Raw genomic sequence first — 20,437 nt, 5'->3', positions numbered from 1 at the left:
CAGTGAAAAATGCCCTCGGCATATTTTAACGACCTTCTCTTGAGATTATCTGCTAGGAGATCTAACCGTTCTGGACAGGAAGAGGAAACAGTGACATTTTCTTTTGTCAACTAAGGGTCACTCCCTTCCTCCCTTCTCTCCACCGGGGAAACCTTAAAGGCACAGAGAACGGTTTGATCATGAACGACTGCTAAATGTTTTCACTTCTCAGTTAATCATCGCCAGTTTTAGACGTAGAAACAGGCTCAGAAATGTATCCTGCCAAGGCCGCGGTTGGAAAGTCTCTGAATGTGGGACCCTTCCATGCCTGGTCTTGCAGATGTTAAACTAAGAATCCATAGGGAAAGCCTTTCAGGAAAGCTTTTGGTGTGTAGGTCAGCAGGGTGCATCTGGCCAAATGCAAGCACTTCTTTCTTGGATCAAAGATTGTGTTTCTTAAGAATTCTTTGAAGTACATAGTTTCCAAGCCAGAACTTTGAAGGGACAGAAAAGTTCAAGTCTCATAATCACGAGGTTACACAGGGGTTGATAATGCTATTTTGTAACCTGTCCTAGTTAGGGTCACTATTGCTATGATGAAACACCATATATAACCAGAAGCCACCTGGAGGTGATAGGATTCATCTCATTCACAGTTCCATACAACAATTCATCATCAAAAGCAGCAGGGCAGGAACTCAGGCAGGGAAGGAACTTGGAGGCAGGAGCTGATGCAGAGGCCATGGAGGAATGCTACTTACTGGCTTGCTTCACAGGGCTTCCTCAGCCTGCTTTTATACAGACTAGGGGTGGCCTAACCCACAATAATCATTAAGAAAATGACCTACAGGTTTGTGTGGGAGTCCCGCTCCCAATTTTTCCCCAGGGTATTCTTGAGGAGGGAGAAGTGAGAAATATTTAGATAGAAATATAGGGGGGAGAGAGAAAGATACAAACACAGGCTAGCTCAGGAAGGCCTGGATCCTTATCCACTGATCCCTTCTGTCTCTCCTAAAGGGCTTGTTAAAGGAATGCCAAGGGGTGGAGCAAAAGACCTCCCCCTAGCTCAGCCAAGTGCAGTCCCTTCCAAACATCAATCCATCCCTTTATGCAGCCTGCCAGCTAAAGGAAACTCAGATCTCACTAGGAATCCTTTGTGGGCCTCCACAGGCTTGCCTACCGCCTGATCTTACGGAGGCATTTTCTTAATCTTCTTAATCGAGGTTTGCTTCTCTGTCATGAATTTAGCTTGTGTCAAGTTGACACAGACTAGCCAGCAGGTAACCCCAACCTGACATGAAATGATGTCCTATTTTGTTGTGAAGTATTGGTAGCCTGGGTGCTGGGGAGTAGAGGCAAGTCTTGTTCACAGAACTAAATCTTTGTAGCAAGGAGTATGAGGACACGGGAAACTTGGACAGAGCAGCGGAGGATAAAACTCAGGGGAAAGAAAGGCCCTTGAAGGATTCAAGATTTAAAAGAGGAGCACACTTGTAATCCCAGCACTCAGGAGATGGAAGGATCCCAGCAAGCCCCAGGCCAGCCTGGGCTAAACAGTGAGTTTCAGGCTGTCCACCGAGACATGGTGAGATCCTCTTTCAATAAATAAATAGAAAGAAAGTAAAAATAAAATAAGTGTTGACCCAATGTCTTTTAAATATAATATTTGCGTTAATTCTTTACTTTCTATTTTGACTGTATTCACCTCCTACTCATCCCCCTAACTTCTCTGGAACTCATAACCCCAATCTCCACTTACATCCCCTCCCCCAACTTCACATCCTTGTCTTTTGTTTTTGTCTTTAAAAAGAATCCACTCGGTCCAGTTTAAGCTGCCCATGTATTTTTGGATGTGGGAGCTTGGGTGACCTACAGGGACGGGGACACACCCTTAAAGAAATCCGACTCTTCCTCCCCGGGATCCATCAAAAGTCAATCGCTACTCGGTTCCAGGTGGGGGCCAGAACGCTGGCTGTCTTCACTGTCTGCAGACAGCCACAACTGCTGTTGAGTTCAGGAGTGCTGTAGTCCTGTCCTGTTCGAGAGATAGTTTGCTCCAGGCCTCCCTAACCTCTGGCTCGGATGATCCTTCTGCTTCCTCTTCCAAGATGGTCTCTGGGCCTCGGGAGGAGAGTTGTGATAACAGATGTCGCATTTGTGGGTAAGCACTCCATAAACATGTCTTCTCTACACTTTAACCATTTGTGAGTTTCTACATTGACCACTGTCTACTACACGTAGAAACTTCTCTGATGAGGTCTAAGAGATGTACTGACCTATTAATAAAAAGATATGGATTTAGATGGCAGTTTTACGTCCATTTAGCGAAATAATAAAAGTAGGTCCATCCCTGGAACCTGTGAGCTCCCCAGCTGGCCAGGTTTACATTACTAAGCATGAGTTTCTTCACGTGGAGTGGCCTTCAATCTGATCAGAAAGTGGTTGGGCACTTTCCATAATATCTGTGCCACTACTGCATGAGCATACCTTGCCACCCCAGTCATTCTTTTAACTCACAGTGCTCACATCTGGATAAGACTGTTGATGATACCCCCCACCTCCATGGCTATCCCAGCCATCTACAGAGCTCTCATTAATACGCTAAAGGCTCTCTGGTAGGAGGAAACTTCCTGGTATCAATTTGATTTCTCCGTGTCCTATGACCAAAGTGTGTGGTACCTTCAGCACCGTCGTGTTCTAGTGGGCAACCAAAAGCAATGGCAATAGCTTGTATTATTTTGGACATCTCTGAGACATCCCTAACCAACAACTCATGGAGGGGGGGATATCCAACACCCGGCACTGGGATTTTTATTTGGCAACCTATGGCTTCCTGGAGGAGCATTATCTCCTGTGTAGGGTAACTCCAACTTAACAGGGAGCTTATAAAATAGCAGCTTAAGTTTCCATATGGCTTTCCCAAACATTCTTAGTGTTAGTTTCCACTCTGCCCTGCCCTCCCAGCCCTCTCCCTGCTTAAACCTCCCCTTCCCATTATTCCCCCCTTCCCCTTCATATGGCCTATGTGCTACTATTTCTCCTCTCTTAAGACCTTTGTTCCTCCTCCTCACCGTGATCCCTTTCTATTTTCCTGGATTCTACAGGTACTCCAAGCTAAACACACAAATCAACACGTAAGAGTGAGAACATGTATTTGTCTTTATGGGTCTGGGTTACCTCACTGAGTATAGTGTTTCCCAGTTTCAGCCAACCTAACATCTTTAAAACAACAGATTTCCCAGTGAATTTGGTACGAAATGGCAACTCTGTGCTATGGTGTAAAGGCCTGCATGAGCTGGGTCCTGCTTATCTGTCCTCTCCTACATGAACCATTTTCTCTTTGCTCCTCAGAGGCAAAAGTTTTTCTCACTTCAGGCTGGTTACACGTGCTGGCTTGGCTCCTTCACCACCATGGCTCTTTTCTCTAACCCCTTCCACAGCTGATCTGTCCTTCATTCTAGAATCTTCCCTTAGTCCTAAGATGTACTATTATTATAAAAGTCATCAAATCCTTTCCCCCAACATACTCAAAATTGAGAAGATGCTGTTTTTTGTGTTATAGTGATGTCTTTTATGTGCATCTCCTATCAGATCCTTTCCCCTTCGGCTTCTAGCAATTTGTGACGTACTCTGTCTTTACTGCGACATTAACATAGGTGTTACAATCGGCTGACCTTGTTTTTATGCCCCATCCAGACATGGTTTTGTGTCCTATTACATGCAGTGCTTAGCAGAATGCTTGCACATAGGCAAGTGTTCAATGTAGATTTTGTCAAATGAATGTTTCGGATCAGTCGGTCTACTCTAGGATGTACGCTGGGGAGTAGAGGAAAACAGGCTAAGAGAGGCAGGATGAAGTCACCAAATTGTGATTGGGGTCAGAGGCAGGCATTTTGTCCCATCAGCTCGATCTGCTGTGCTCCATACAGAAGTCATTAGCCATTGATAGCTACGAGCACTTAAAATGTGGTCAGGGTGAGCAAGGAACTGAATTTTAAGTTTAATTTAAATCAACTTACACGCTCTAAAGTATGTTTGGAACAATTTGTGGATCTACTTTTCCAACTATAAATTTTATGAAATGTAAATACAGAATAAAATTTCACATCTAAATTGAGTGGTACTGTGAATGTCCCAGAATTTGAGACCTTGTACAAAGCGCCCCAAATTCATCTTTCCATTGATCGGATGTTGACATGGAAATGTTTAGATCCATCCAGTAAAATACATTGTTAGAGTTCATTTCACAGTAGTAGAACTGGAAGCAAGGATGCAGATACTCCGGCGCCGACACTCATCACACTGTTCTTTCCCTTGTTAAAGCCTAAAATGATCTTTAAGCTTCTTCTTGTGTGCGTGCGTGTGACAGTGGAAATACACGTGTGCTGCTGTGCTTGTTTGGGGGTCAGAGTTACTGTTCTCCTTCCACCGTGGGTTCCAGGGATCGAACGCAAATCCTCAGGCTTGCCTGGTGAGCTCTATTACCCAGTGAACCATTTCACCAGCCCTCGTGGCAGCAGTCTTAAAAAGAGCTCCAAATGCAGCAGCACCTCAATGTCGTCTGTCAGCAAAGAGATAAATAAAATGTGGTCTAAGTAGTAAGTTTTATGCTGTGTACATTTTACAGAAAGAAACTTTAAAACTAACTTCACTTATTTCGACTTACTTTTCTACTAGAAAAATTTAAATGAGAGACATGGCTTCCTACCCAAGAGAGCTCTTGCTAGGAATGCCATTTTGCCATCACTGAAGTGGTGACCAGAGACTACACCATCAGCAAGAATAGGCTTCAGGAAACCTTCCCCCTCATCCTCTATCTCCTGTCTTAGTCTCTTATTTCTTGCCCTCTGTCCCTTGGTACAAATAAATCTCCATGGTGCTGAGAATTTGGTCTTGGGTGTCCTGGGCCAATGCTGTTCCCTTACATTGGCTACTTGTGTACTTCTGGACACTGAAGGAGAAACAAATACTACCGTCAATATGGATGAGATTAACCATGATTTCAAATAATTTGTAAACCCACAAAAATAAAGCAAGTAAATTAAAACAGTCCCCCATCTCGTATTTCTCTTGGACAGAACTAGGTCAGACAACTGATTACTTTGGGAGATAATAAGTAAATTCCTGTGGTGAAGCGATGTGTCAATGTTGGAGTACCAGGAAGTTTGCTTAGGAAAGGGTGTGAGAGAAGAGATAATAAAGAGATAATGATGAACCCATGGATTTAGGATTTGGTAAAATATGGTGGGTATAAAACAGTATGTGGAGAACTCTGGGGGTGGGGAGCAGTGTGGGGTGAAATCCTTGTGGCTTAACTGGGAACCTGCTGGGTATATCGTTTGCGTAATGGGACTTGGCAGAACACCCAATGTGGTGTCCCTCATTTGTTGTGGGATCGGATGAGTTACTGTGTGTGAAAGGACCCTCTAATCTAAGCCACACAGCCCGGATAGGGTGTCAGCGAGGTTAATCACGACATGGGATCTCTGCAGGGTATTCGCAGTGTGACACTACTGTTTTCGCCTGAGAAACTGCAGCTTTGGGGTCATTTCTACCAGCAACACATATTTTATCTTTTCATGTAAATATACTTGAAGGATTTACTACTCTGTGTGGTGATATTTTATTTGTGCTGAAATGTGGTGATATTTTACTTGTATGCTAATAAATAAGGTTTGCCTGGAGATCAGAGGTCATAGCCAGCCATAAACAGAAGTCAGGCGGTGGTTAGCACATGCCCTTAATCCGATCACATGGTAGGCAGAGTCTCTGTGTGTTCAAGGACACAGCCAAGCGTGGTAACACACGCCTTTAATCCCAATACCAACTGTAGAGACGTGGAGGTCTGTATAGACAGGCAGTGACAAGGAAGTGAGGTGGCTGGGTTAAGAGCCAATGAGAAGGCAGAACAGGAAGGCAATAAAGGTGCAGGTTAGACAGGAAGAGGCTCTCTCTTGGGAAGCGACAGTGAAGTGGTGAGCTAAGTTTAGTTGGTGGCTATTTGTATCTCCCTGATCTCTACAGCTTGCACCCCTGTATTTGGCTCCGTGTTTCTTATTTAATAAGACTGTTTAGAAATTCATCTACATTTGGCACCCAACATGGGGCTAGGCAGGACCAGAGAAAATTTCCACTACAACTCTGGCTGGCTAATATCTCAACATGGAAACCCATTCCTCCAAAATAGCACCGTCAACTGTGGTGATATTTTATTTGTGCTTTAATAAAGCTTTCCTGGAGATCAGAGGAAAAGGCCAGCCATTTTAAGTAAACAAGAGGTCAGGCAGCACATGCTCTCAATCTGATCACTTATCAGGCAGGGTCTCGTGTTCAAGGCCATACTAGGGAACAGAGCCAAGCGTGGTGACACACACCTTTAATCCCAGTACCAACCATAGAGACCTGGAGGTCTGTACAGACAGACAGTGAGGTAGCTGGGCTAAGATAGCCAATGAGAGGGCAGAACAGCAAGGCAATAAAGGCGTGGGTAAGACAGGAAGTAGCTCGCATTTGAAAGCTGCAGAGTTGGTGGGGTAAGGTTGGCTGGTGGCTTTTCCTATTTCCCTGATGTCTTTAAGGTTTAACCCCTATATTTGGTTCCGTGCTTTTAATTTAATAAGACTATTTAAAAATTCGTCTACAGTCAACCCCTTTCAGAGCGTTGCTGTCAGAGAATGATGACCTTCCAGCAGTCAGCATAGCTTGAGTGTCACTGAAGTTTCCGACATCTGAAAGCCAGTGCAGATTCAGGAGTACCCACGTGTCAGAGGGCAACAGCATGGGACCAGGCCAAAGGATGGAAGCCGAAGACAAACTCCATTGCTCAACTGAGTCTGGTGCTCAAGAGTTTATGACCAGAGGGAGGTGGCAGGGTTCTCACCAGCTTCAGCCTACACTGGAGCCCCAGATCTGTTCTAGCACACACTTCCTGGCCTCCATATGGCTCAGGAAGCAACCCAGGCTATCCCATGGAGAATAGCCACTCCCAGGGCTCTGATATTTCTACCATGGTCAAAATTACTTACGTTCCAGAATTAAAACTTCACTTGAGTTGGCTGAAAATTTGCTCTGACCCTGGGAATATGGAAGGCCAAAACTATACTTTGATGGAGAAAAGTATCTGGCCCAGTCATGAATTTAATATAATATCTCTCTTTGCATAACATACACACACACACACACACACACACACACACACACACATACACTACTGAGGTTTTTTTTCCCCAGCCTGAACAAAATTAGAAGCATAGTAACATTTGAAAAGTTTGCACCAAATGAGGTGGTTTTCTTTTTTAATTTTCATATACCTGTCTACCCATCTATAAGTCATGTTTGCTTTCATTTTTAGATCAGTTACGTATAGCATCATTCTTTTTAAGGATCCCTATATGACTTAAAACTGTGTCTCAGTCTGACCACTGTGATAGTTATCACAGTTCCTTTCCTGCACCAGGCTAGCTACAGTACTGCCAGTGGCCTGGGATGAGGGAATACAAATTAAATAGCATCTGAATTCCTACATCTTGTCCTTGAATGTTTGAGTGGTATCTTTATGTGTGTGTGCATGTATGTGCAGGCTGGTGCCTTTGCATGTGTCTGCACAAGCACGTGGAAGCCAGAAGAAAACCTCTGAGTGTTGCTCCTCAGAAATCCTCTGTCCTTTTTCTTGAAACAAGAAAGCATCTATCACGGGCCTGGAGTGCTCCAGGTTGTCTGGGTTAGCTAGCTAGAGAGACCCAGGGTTCCTCCTGTCTTCACTCCACAGTGCTAGGGTTACAGTTTTGCTTCACTATGCCTGGCTTTTTTTTAAATGTTCTGGGGTTCTGGGGATCAAACTTGGGTCCTCATATTTGCCAGGCAAGCACTTGCCAGCTGAGCTCTCTCTCTAGCCCTTGATTGGCATCTTTGGTGGAATTTTCCTTGTACCTCTTCCCATGATTGCAGGAACTAGTTGCACCAGGATCCCAGGGCATGTCTGCAGACCCTCCAGGAAAACAGTCTGTTTTCAACAACAGGATCAGGACTGGGACTGTGGAGAATTTTAGCCTTTCTTCCTTTCAGGGAGGAAACAGCCTGGTGTGGAGGATTCCTCCGTCAAGTTACTATGAACATGGTGGTGCTTCTCCCAGCTTGTACTTCCTTCAGGGGCTAAACATGGCTTCACTATGCCTACAGCTGTCCTCAGTGTTGATGCATGGCCAGCGATGGAGTGGCATCACATTTAAGACAGTATGTTAAAGGCATTTTGACCTCAGTTTCTTCCATTGGAAAAATGACTTGATATTTTTTCATCGTTCAACAGAGTATTTATTTAGTTTCTAGAATGTGACAGCCACTAAGAAGATGAGGGGACAAACAAGATAAAACTCAATTCCAGTCAAAACACAAAGTCACCGTTTGACTTTCCAGAGGTTTGGTAGCTATGTGGCATATTCCATAGGGATGATCTGACTTCTAATAACCAATGAAATTTCAGCTATCTCCCCTTCCTGTTTCTGTTAATGCTCATTCTCCATCAATCTGGGTTTTATGGAGAATTTCTGAGATGCTGGAGAGCTGTCTAACAGAGGCATAGAGTGACATAGTGTGCGAACTGACCGGGGTTGGAAGATTCCTTCGACTGAGTGCGCTTATAGACCCCAGCAGCTGAAATGATACTGGAGGATGGAGTTGAGTACAGAGCTTGGGAGAAGCCATTCAGGGCTTTGGTAGCTGAGAGTGTCTTGAGGTTTTAAAAACAAATTATTTATGCTTCGGAAGATAAGATAAGAAGGGTTCAGTAGATGGGGCAAGGTCATTTAGAATCATCTTACACATGGCCTGTGAAATGAGAAATCTCCACAGCAAGACACCAGCGAGGAGGAAAGAAGGACGGGTGTGAAGGAGAACACACAGAACGTGGTAGGGCTGGAGAGAACAGACCAGCACCTTCCTGATGGTGACAAAGAAGTGTGTGGGAGCTTGTTGGTGACATGACTCATTTAAAATGCAGGGCACTGAAGACACTTTAAATTGTGAGTGTGAATGATACAGGGAGTGCATTTTGTGCCAGCAAGATCATAATTCTTGTAATTCCTACTAATTAAATAATTATATTCAATTCAGCTGAATGCATATTTTTAGTATTCCCACATAGCCAAGAGATTATACAAAGATGAGTACTACTAGCCCGGCATGTCAGCGTGATGAAGGAAGTCGGAACAAGCACAAACAGCAGCAGAAAGCGAACTGCAACATTGTAGAACAGTGGAGCAGGAGCCAGCAGGACCTGGAGGAGGAAGGCTTTCTAGTGCTTTAAGTTTTTTTTTTTCAAGACAGGATTTCTCTGTGTAACAGTTCTAGCTGTCCTGGAACTCAATTTGTAGACCAGTCTGGCCTTGAACTCACAGAGATTCGCCTGCCTCTGCCTCCCAAGTGCTGGGATTAAAGGCGTGCGCCACCAACGACCCGGCATGTTCTAGTGCTTTAGAGTCTTAGAAGTTGCAGTGATTGGAAGAGTGTATGATAGGAAACAAAATTTTCAAGCTGGAAAATTATTTTTTTTTCCTCGAACTGTTATCAATCTCAATAACCATGCTGAAGTGCCAGGTTAGTCTTACTCTCTTTGTGTAATTTAGACACATCTAATAAAAGTCCATCTGCTGTGCACCCGAATGTAGCAGTACTTTGAAAATCTCAGTGAATTTCTTCAAAGGGAATGGATGACACAAGATGTGTAGGTGAAAATCCAAACCTATAAAGAGTGAAGTGAGAGACTGGCAAAGATATGGTCTGTCAGAACGGATTGTAGACTCTAATTACAGACGCGAGTGGATCACACCCTGGCAGTCTCTTGATTCTATTCCTGGACACTTTGAACTACCACAGCTTAGACTGAATGGACGGGTTAGCGCTGGGAAATGTGGCCAATGAAAGGGACTTCTTTCAACACTTCAGTAGGCTTACATGCAAACAAACCTCCTTTTGGTTTTTCTGCTCTACTCTCCTGAGTTTATATGATAAGAACATATAAACAATTTTCTGAAAACCATCATTAGTAAGTTCTTCCAGTATGTGATACGTGACAGCCAGGTTGTTCCTCAAGCTGGCATAGGCGTCTCTGGTAGTTTGTGACTGGTTCAGTTCAACACAGCATGATTTTAATCTTGTGTTGAAAACATCAGCCATTGCCTCAAAAAGGAAAGTTCTCCAGCCTGAATCGTGTCAAAGCTGCTTCTGTTCTTCCCGAAGGAAGGTTTCCATCCAACAGCCTTCTCATCCCACTCCCCTCCATCTTCTTCTTTATTTATTTTTGTCTGTTTGTTGCTGCTTTTTATCTTTTCAAAAGGTCATGTTGGTTGCTGTCTTCTAGCTGGACAACTTTTTATTTGAATCTCTGCCGCCCTAACTTAGAAATATATTGCCCACGACCTGACTCGTCTTCGTTACAGACAGAACATTCTGTGTTACCTGAATACCAGGAAGCTACCTACCAATATCTTATGGCTCATGAGCTGTAGAGTGATGGAGCAAGGTGCTGTCTGTCTGTCTCTCTCTCTCAACTTTGAAAATTAATTTTTAAAGATTTATTATTTTTATGTGTATGAGTGTTCTGCCTCCATACATGTATATGCACCACCTATGTTCCTGGTGTCCTCAGAGGTCAGAAGTATTGAGATCTCCAAGAACTGGAATTACCGATGGTTATGAGCCGTCATGTGGGTGCTGAGAACAGAACCCAGGTCCTCTTTAAGAACAAGCTCCCTTAACTTCTGAGCCATCTCTCCAGCTCCTGTCTGTACTTTTCTTAATTGAACTGACAAGCAAGTAATGCTTCTTATTTGAATGTCTTCTGGCCATCAAAGGAGAACTTTTACTTAAGCACTTGGATTACGCCGGGCAGTGGTGTGGCACAGGCCTTTAATCCCAGCACTCGGAAGGCTGAGGCAGGCGGATCTCTGAGTTCGAGGTCAGCCTGGTCTATAAAATGAGTCCCAGGATAGTCAGGGTCTCACAGAGGAACTGTCTTGAAAAACAAAAAACAAAACAAAATAAAAAGAAAGGAAGAAAAGATTTATTCCTCAGCACAGGTAAGGGAGAACTTGCCCTGTGGTAAGTGGGCCAGTGTCCTGGCCTAACCAGCTCAGCTGCCACCCCGGGCCTGGGCCTTGTCCTGCCCTAGCATCTACCCCATCTAGGACCTGCTGGAGCTCATGAACCAACTGGTCCTGCTGAACAATACCAGCAGGATCTCCATGACTCTGGGTGGCTGCAGGACATCCCAGAGGAGTTCCAATGAGGATCCAGTGATGATGATGTACCAAAAACCAGAGGTCTGGAACCAGACCAGTGACTCATTGTAATGAACATTTGTCAGCAAAGCTGATGGGACAAAAGGGTACACTCTGTGACACACCACAGCTCCGATGCCACCAGGACGAATGAAGAGGTGTGGGAGAGGCGGGAAAGATGGAGGAGTGAAGTGGGTTTATTTTGTTCTTGTTTTTGTTTGTTTGCTTGCTTTTTTTAATTTTTGTTTTAATTTTCTTTTGGGGTGGCTTTACAGGGGTGAGGGGAGAATATAGGGGGACTAGGAGGTGAGTGGAATTGGGGTGCATGATGTGAAATTCCCAAAGAATCAATAAAAAAAAAAAAGTATGTTAAAATAACTTGGGTTGCTGGAACCATCAGTTGAAGCTGATTTTTTTTCCGGTATATTTTAGAGGGAAACTCCCCCCACCTCTGCCCTAGATAGGATGCCAAGAGACAAATTCATTCAAGAATTATAATCACATTTCTGTCAGCAGGGACTGTTGACCTGTGAGGTGGTTTGAATGAAATGGCCCCAAAGGGAGTGGCACTATTAGGAGGTGTGGCCTTTTTGGAGTAGGTGTGGTCTTGTTGGAGGAAGTGTGTCACTGTGGAGTTGGGCTTTGAGGTCTCATATATGCTCAAGCCACGCCCAGTGAGACAGACCACTTCCTGTTGCCTACAAGTCAAGATGTGGGACACTGGGCTACTTCTCCAGCACTATGTCTGCCTGCATACCACCACCATGTCACACCATGTCAATAATGGACTAGACCTCTGAAAACGTAAGCACCCAATTAAATGTTTTCCTTTATAAGAGTTGCCAGGGTCATGGTGTTTCATCACAGCAATAGAAACCCTAACTGAGACACCTTTCTTTCTCTCTCTCTTTTTTTTTTTTTTTTTTTTTTGGTTTTTCGAGACAGGGTTTCTCTGTGTAGTTTTGAGCCTTTCCTGGAACTCACTTGGTAGTCCAGGCTGGCCTCGAACTCACAGAGATCCGCCTGACTCTGCATCCTGAGTGCTGGGATTAAAGGCGTGAGCCACCACCGCCCCTAAGACACCTTCTTTCCATTGGAAGTTTTTGTTTGTTTGTTTGTTTGTTTAGACCTGTCTTACTCTTTTCTATCTTATGAAAGTAATATAGTAATAAATTTGAAAATATTGATGTTTGAAGAAAATTGCCTTACCACTCATATCACAGCTCATTGGTAACATTTTATTTTATTGCCTTCCAGTTGAACTCTTTTGTTTATGAAGTATAATTTACAAATACACATCTTAGTTATTATTCATACACTTTTTAAATATATACACTCCTAGTGTTTCCCTTTAGTTTTGCTTAGCAAGTTTTGTATATTTAAGTTTGAACAGCAGACACTGTGCACTCTCTACCTTCTAGATGTCTTTGTTTTCTTTGCTGTACATGAACTTGACACAGAATCTTTGCATCTGGTCAGTGTGGGACCTTTGGTCATATCTCATTTATCCTGTAAATTCTTAGGAGGGAGGGGGATGACACCATTTGTCCAATTCTGAACATCTTCCTGAATTTGCTTTCATTTTAAAAGTCTAGTGTATAATTTGCATCCTTTTGCTATAAGACAGGGTAGAAAGTAGCAATCACAGTTTGCATCAAGGGCAGTGGGTTTCACAGAACACTGGACCGGACCGCAAGCTATTCCATGAAGCATCCATGTGCAGTGGGCTATCCAGTCCTTACACACACTTTCGAGAAAAATCTATGTACACTTTGTCAAGAGGTCCTGGCTGTATTTACATAACCTACGGACCTGATGATGCCTTCTCTAGGAATCATGATTGGCAGCAGCTACAGGCCAAGTGTCTTCCAGGAGTTGCTAATTGGGGGAGAAAATAAGCCTCACATATCTTGTTTCCTCCCTTTCTTCTCTCCTTCCCAAAGGTGTAGCTCAGTGCTTCCCTAGCATACCCAAGGCCCTGATACAGATCTCCAGCACCACCAAGACATTTAAATGGCCACTTTAGTGCACCTGGGTCTGCTAATATCAATTTTCTCTCTGTCTCTCTGTCTCTCTGTCTCTCTCTCTCTCTGTCTGTCTCTCTGTCTCTGTCTCTCTCTCTCTCTCTCTCTCTCTCTCTCTCTCTCTCTCTCTCTCTCTCTCGGTTTTTCGAGACAGGGCTTCTCTGTGTAGTTTTGGTGCCTATCCTGGATCTCACTCTGTAGACCAGGCTAGCCTCGAACTCACAGAGATTCGCCTGGCTCTGCCTAAAATTTTCTCATTTTTGTTTCTAGAAGTTTTAACTGGGCACTAGATAGATGCTTGTCAGAGTCAGCCAGAGAGAGAGATGTAACTCCCAAGCTCACTGATGCCGGCGGAGTTTACTAAGGTGTGTCAATCACTAAGGCAATGACCTGAGAACTCGGAGGGTTCTATTTAGTCTCATCCCTTAAAGAGCAGGCTGGGTGGTGGAAAGGGGCTATTACACCAGCTCTCCATCGTTACCAAACACGTCTCCTGTCCAGTCAGCTGCCAGTTGGAGGTATTAGGTATTTAAGTGTTAATTTAAGTAGGAAAGGTCTGTTTAAAGCGGTGGTTCTTGGTCTTCCTAATGCTGGGGCCCTTTAATACAGTTCCTCATGTTACGGTGCCCCCCAACCATAAAATTATATTCATTGCTACTTCATAACTGTCATTGTGCTGCTGTTAGGGATCGTCATGTAAATGCTTTTGAAGACAGGTTTGCCGAGGGGGTTGGGACCCACAGGTGGAGAACAACTGGTTTACACCTCTTAGCTGTTTGTTGTAGTCGTGAGCGGTTAGCTAAAAACAACGACAAAAAGCTTCACTCCTGACACAGGAAGATCCTACAAAGCTAAGCGTGGTAAACAGCCTCATTCTCTGACTGTGACTTTTCTATATCTTAACTCTAGAAGTTTCTGAGAGAGAGAGTGGCAATAGGAAACTGTTAATCAGTCGTCACTTCAGTTGATAAATTGATGAGACATACCCAGCACAGCAATCCTGCAGTGCCCACTTCAGGGTGTTCCCTCAGACTATGTGTATTACCACACCCTTAGTGTGCTTGCTTACCTGATCTACCACACTTAGTGTGCTCTCTCATCTGATCTACCACACTTAGTGTGCTCTCTCACCTGATCTACCACACTTAGTGTGCTCTCTCACCTGATCTACCACACTTAGTGTGCTCTCTCATCTGATCTACCACACTTAGTGTGCTCTCTCACCTGATCTACCACACTTAGTGTGCTCTCTCACCTGATCTACCACACTTAGTGTGCTCTCTCCCTGATCTACCACACTTAGTGTGCTCTCTCCCTGATCTACCACACTTAGTGTGCTCTCTCCCTGATCTACCACACTTAGTGTGCTCTCTCATCTGATCTACCACACTTAGTGTGCTCTCTCATCTGATCTACCATACTTAGTGTGCTCTCTCCCTGATCTACCATACTTAGTGTGCTCTCTCCCTGATCTACCACACTTAGTGAGTGTGCTCTCTCCATCCATCTATATTGCCACCTTATCACAGAGCTAACTTGAACTTGGGTATGCTTAGCTAGAAGCATGCAATTTTGACTAAGTATTTTTAAAACAGTATAGGCAAGTCTTACTTTATACTTAGATACTGATCAAAATGTTGGCAGGGAGAATGAAGGATTAACTTAAATTCTCAATGGTGTAAATACTGATAATAGAATCCAGCAATGTATTTTTTGTTTGTTTGTTTGTTTGTTTCTTTCTTTCTTTCTTTCTTTCTTTTTGTTGTTGTTTTGAGGCAGGGTTTCTCTGTGTAACAGCCTGGAACTCGCTTTGTAGACCGGGCTGCTCTCAAGCTCACAAAGATCCACCTGCCTCTGCCTCTGGAGTGTGGGGATTAAAGGCGTGCACCACCACTGCCCGGCTCAGCGGTGCATTTTAAGTGCTGAATTCTTTGCAGAAATGCAAAGATTGTTTTAAAATGGGGCTTCTACCACAGAATCACCCAGAGGGGTAGATTTATTTTGACCAACCTAATAAATGAAGAATACACGTGACAAAATCCAAAAGTCTACCTGGACTCAGGTATGGTGGTTTGCACATAGTGATACTTGGCTCAAAACAAACACAACAAATGAACCACTTCAAAGGCACAGGCAAAGGTTTTCCCAACATGACTCCCAACAGCACAGGAAACGGTCCTAAAAATCTCGCAGCAGAACTGCATGAAATACAGGAGCTCTGGACAGCAAAGTAACAGTCACCAGAGCAAAGGAAGGTCTACAGAACAGAAAAATTATTTGCCAGGTACACATGGCATTAATATCCAGGATGTAGCTGGAGTTTTCTCCGGTCCTGCCTGGCCCATGGTCAGGACAAATCTCTCTCACCCACGAGTCCCGAAGCTGCTCAGACCCAACTGAGTAAACACACAGAGACATATATTATTTATAAACTGTATGGCTGTGGCAGGCTTCTTGCTATCTAGTTCTTACATTTTAAATTAACCCATTTCTATAAATGTATACCTTGCCACATGGCTCATGGCTTACCAGTATCTTACATGTTGGTACTCATGGCAGTGGCTGGCAGCATCTCCTGACTCAGCATTCCTGTTCCCAGAATTCTCCTGTCTGCTTGTCCCGCCTATACTTCCTGCCTGGCTACTGGCCAAGCAGTGTTTTATTTATTAACCAATCAGAGTAACACATTTAGCATACAGAACATCCCACAGCACCAGAATCTATAAAGAACTCCAAAAATTAATATTCCAAAACCAAATCATTCAATCAACAAATGGGCTGGTGGATTAAACAGACATTCTCAAAAAGAAAAAAGAGAGAAAAGAAAGAAATACCAATGTCCAATAAATACTTAGGAAGTGTTCAATGTTAGCCAGCAGGGACATGTAAATTAAAACTGTTTTGAGACTCTATCTCACCCAAGTCAGGATGCCTATCATCAAGAAAACAAGTCTGGGGAGGATGTGGGGGAAAGAGAATACTTTATTGACAACTAATGAGAATGCAAACTTCTGTAGGCATTATAGGAATATGTGTGGAATTCTTTACAATAAAAAACCCTGAAAACAGAAGTATCGTGCGACTCAACTCTACCAGTCCTGGGTTTATGCTGACAGAACTGTGAGTCAACATACCGCAGAAATACTTACACACCAGTGTTCACAGAGGCACTGTTCAGGACAATTTTATGCCCATCAACAGGTGAGTGAAGAAAAATATGCAGCACATACTCTTTCTTTTTTTTTTTTTTTTTTTTTTTTTTCCGAGACAGGGTTTCTCTGTGTAGTTTTGCGCCTTTCCTGGAACTCACTTGGTAGTCCAGGCTGGCCTCGAACTCACAGAGATCCACCTGGCTCTGCCTCCCGAGTGCTGGGATTAAAGGCGTGCGCCACCACCGCCCGGCACATACTCTTTCTTAATGGAATTTCAGGCAGCCATAAAAATAAATGAAATCATGACATGTATAAGAGAACGAATACAACTAGAAATCACTTATATTAAGTGAGATAAGCCAGACTCAGAAAGACAAATACCTCACTCATGTTTTCTCATGTATGTGGGACCTAAATTTAAAAGTGTGTGTGTGTGTGTGTCTGTGTGTCTGTGTGTCTGTGTGTGTGTGCCTGTGTGTGTGCCTGTGTGTGTCGTGTGTATGTGTGTGTGTATTGTGTGTGTGTGTGTGTGTGTGCGGTGTATAGGTCATGAAAGTAGAAGGGGGATCATGAGAAGTAAGGGAAAAGCAATGGAATACATATAATGGAAGAACAGAAAGGGTTGTTAACGGAGGGAAGGAGAGGCAGGCAAGCAGATGAGGAGAGGGACTCGGGAGGGCGGTGAACAGGAGGAACCAGTGAGAACAAGGGAAAGGGACCTACGTGTATGAAATCCCGTGATGAAACACTTTACTCTGTATTTCTAAAGTAAATTTTTTCCCCAAAAAACCTGTGAGGAAGAAAAGTTTCACCTATGACTCTCCAACCAGAGACAACAGACACTAATACTGTGTGACATTCTCCCCAAAATGACGGAAAGTGGCAGCATGAACAGACACTCGGCATCATTTGATCATAGGGAAATGTAAATGCCTCTTCAAGCTATTGCCTCAAACCTCTTAGGGTGACTGTTTTCACAAACCAAAGTGTTGGCAAAATTGTGGAGAAAAGGGGACAATTATGAAACACAATAGTATTGTTGGGAACATAAAATTATATCAGAGCCACAGAAAATGGTATAGAGTTTCCTTAAAACACTAAAAATCAAATTAGCATCTAATCCAAAAGAATTAGCAATTGAAACCCCCCCCAAGAGTTAGAACCCCAAGAGATGTTTGCTCCCATGTTCATATCAGCGTAATGACACTCATTATACCCACCAAGAAGTAAAGGGATGAAGGAAATGCACCATGTACTTCTGACGAGTACTAGTCAACCTTCCAAAAGAAAGAAATCTGTTCGTTATCTGCATGGCCCTGGAAACCATGATGCTTCGTGAAGTAAGTCGGCCACAAAAGCACTAACTGCGCATGCTTCTCATCAAGTGCCTAGAGCAGTCAACTCAGGGAAGCGGGGGTGGGGTGGGGGTGGGGGTGGGGGTGGGGGGGTGGGGGGGTGGGGGGTGGAAGAGGGGTGGCTGGGAAAGGAGGGTTGGGCCCTGGTACTCTTGGAAGTGAGACTGACTGCTCTCCCCACCCCTCCCCTCCCCACACCCGGCCCCCCCCCTACCCCACCCTACCCCAAGCCTCAGAGGCTGTCTTTGGGTGTTGGCTAGAATAAACAGTAAATTCTTTTGGTGATCTTTTGAGTTCTCTGAAGGCAGGCACTATAGGGAGCTGTGTCTTCCTAGGGTGCAGCCTTGAGCTGTTCTGTTGATACAGTTCCTTCTGTGAAAAGTGGCAGTTTCGATAATTAAGAAGAGGGCCCAGAGGAGCCTGTCTGTTGTGGTTTATAATTAGTAACACAGTGATCCTTTTTTTTTTTTTTCCATTATGATGCTCACGTTACCAAAAGGCTAAAACTAAAATAAATGTATATAGAGATAGACTTCAAAACAGTGCATTCCTCACCACGTATGTAAAATTAAAAGGGACTGGAGATTGCACAGTACGATCGTCTGCTAGAAATAAGTTTTTTGTAAATTAAGTTATAACTTAAAGAGTGAAATTTACCTCTCTTCTGGGTAGAGTTCAATTAGTTTTAGCAAATGTGTATACCCATGTAGCTGACATCTGGTCAAAATACAGTGTTTGCAGCCCTCCCTTCCTGATGCTAGTGCCTTCTGGAGCTCCCAGTTCGCTAAAGGAGAAACTGGTACAGGGAGCTGGTGACATTGTATGCGGTCAGACTGACGAACCCAGGGTTTTGCCAAGACTGAGGCCTTCACCAGAGCAGTAGAGAAACCTCATCTGCCAGGGACTGGCAATGTGGGTGAAATCAGATGTGGAAAGTCCCCTGGACTTCTGATTTGCTATTCTCTCTTTCCAGGTGTCCAGATGTGTGTGTGTGTGTGTGTGTGTGTGTGTGTGTGTGTGTGTGTGTGTGTGTGTGACAAGCCCCTGGCTGGTCTTATGGCCTGAACCTGTAATCTTCCTGTTTCTACAGCCATGCACCACGCATCTCTGAAGGCACTAACCTGTGCACTACTCATTCCAAATGTGAAATAATGATGACAAGACATCTTTCAAGAAATCCTAGTCCATGGAGGGCACACTTAAGAATCACCCTGGCAGGAGAACAGTCCGTTTTAAAATTGTTCCCGTTGTTGGGGGTTCTGAACACTAGATAACATTTTCCCCCACGGGATCAAAGGTGCTTAAATATGTGATTGCGGGTAGACAAGAGAGACAGAAGCAAACACTGGCAGCTTTTCCATTTTGACTTGTGTGTGACTTTAATATTAATGTAAGGATGTAAGCGCTTAACCCAAGTCAAAGTGTGTCAGTGAGCATATTCCATCAGCTCTACGACTATGCAATGATAAACAAAACTTATATAATTCCAGGCAATGGCAGCATTTGGACTTTTCTTTAAAAATATTTTTTTTGATTGGGGGCAACAGAATGGTATTTGTAGCATTTTTTTTTTAAACACACAGTAGATGCCATGTTCTCACTAAGCTGTTCCAAGTGGCCCAGCGTGCAAGAACATGTTTTTGGTGTCGGCCTTCCCCGCTGTCCCAGTAAGACAACTATTAACATGTATTAACCTCTATATTTTAAAAGATGTAGGCATCTTTTCATCAACCAGGAAATTTACTCAGGCTCAGTCACTTCTAGAAGCAATTGCTGTTCTGGTTTTATCAGTTTTTTTTCTCCCCTGCAGAACTTCACATAACATAGAATCACATATTATACACTCTTGCAACTGACTTTCTTCCCTGAGTGTAGACTTTGGGGATTCATTCATGTTTCTGCATGTACGAATGGTTTGTTTCTCTTCATTAGTTAGTTGCATACCATTGTCTGAGTACATCACAGTTTATTTTTCTGCTCTATTGATGGGCACCTGGGTTGTTTCCAGTTTGTGGCTATTATGAATAAAGCTGCTATAAGCTTCCTTACATAAGACTTTTTGTGGGCGAATGTTTTCATTTATTTTGTATAAACACTAGAATTGGTATTACTGACTCATACGACAGATGTGTGCTTAACTCTTTAAGAAACTGCTAGATTGCCAAATTTTACATTCTCACCAGCACAGGTGAAAGTTCTGTCTCCTTTATATTCTTGCTAACATTGGGTGGGTATCAGTCATTTAAACTTTAACCATATGAATGAGTTTCCAGTAGTATATTATTGCAGTTTAATTTGCATTTCTCTTAACAACTAAAGATCTTGGGCTTTTAAAACTTATTGGACATTAATGTACTTTTTGTGAAGTTTCTGTTCATATTTTATTTTTAAAGTTTTGACAAATGGGACCTCATAAAACTAAAGCACTTCTGTACAGTTAAGGAAACAATCAATTGTAGTTGGAGTTTTCCTGTGTCCACCCAGCTCCCGCAGCCACTCAGACCCAAGTAAACACATAGAGACTTATATTACTTATAAACTGTATGGCCATGGCAAGCTTCTTGTGATCTAGTTCTTATATCTTAAATTAACCCATTTCTATTAATCGTTAAGTTGCCATGTGGCTTGTGACTTACCGGTACTTTACATCTTAC

The sequence above is a fragment of the Peromyscus eremicus genome, chromosome 7 (assembly GCF_949786415.1).
Source record: "Peromyscus eremicus chromosome 7, PerEre_H2_v1, whole genome shotgun sequence".
NCBI lineage: Eukaryota > Metazoa > Chordata > Mammalia > Rodentia > Cricetidae > Peromyscus > Peromyscus eremicus.
The sequence above is the reverse complement of the archived record's forward strand: the minus strand, read 5'-3'. Positions refer to the sequence as shown.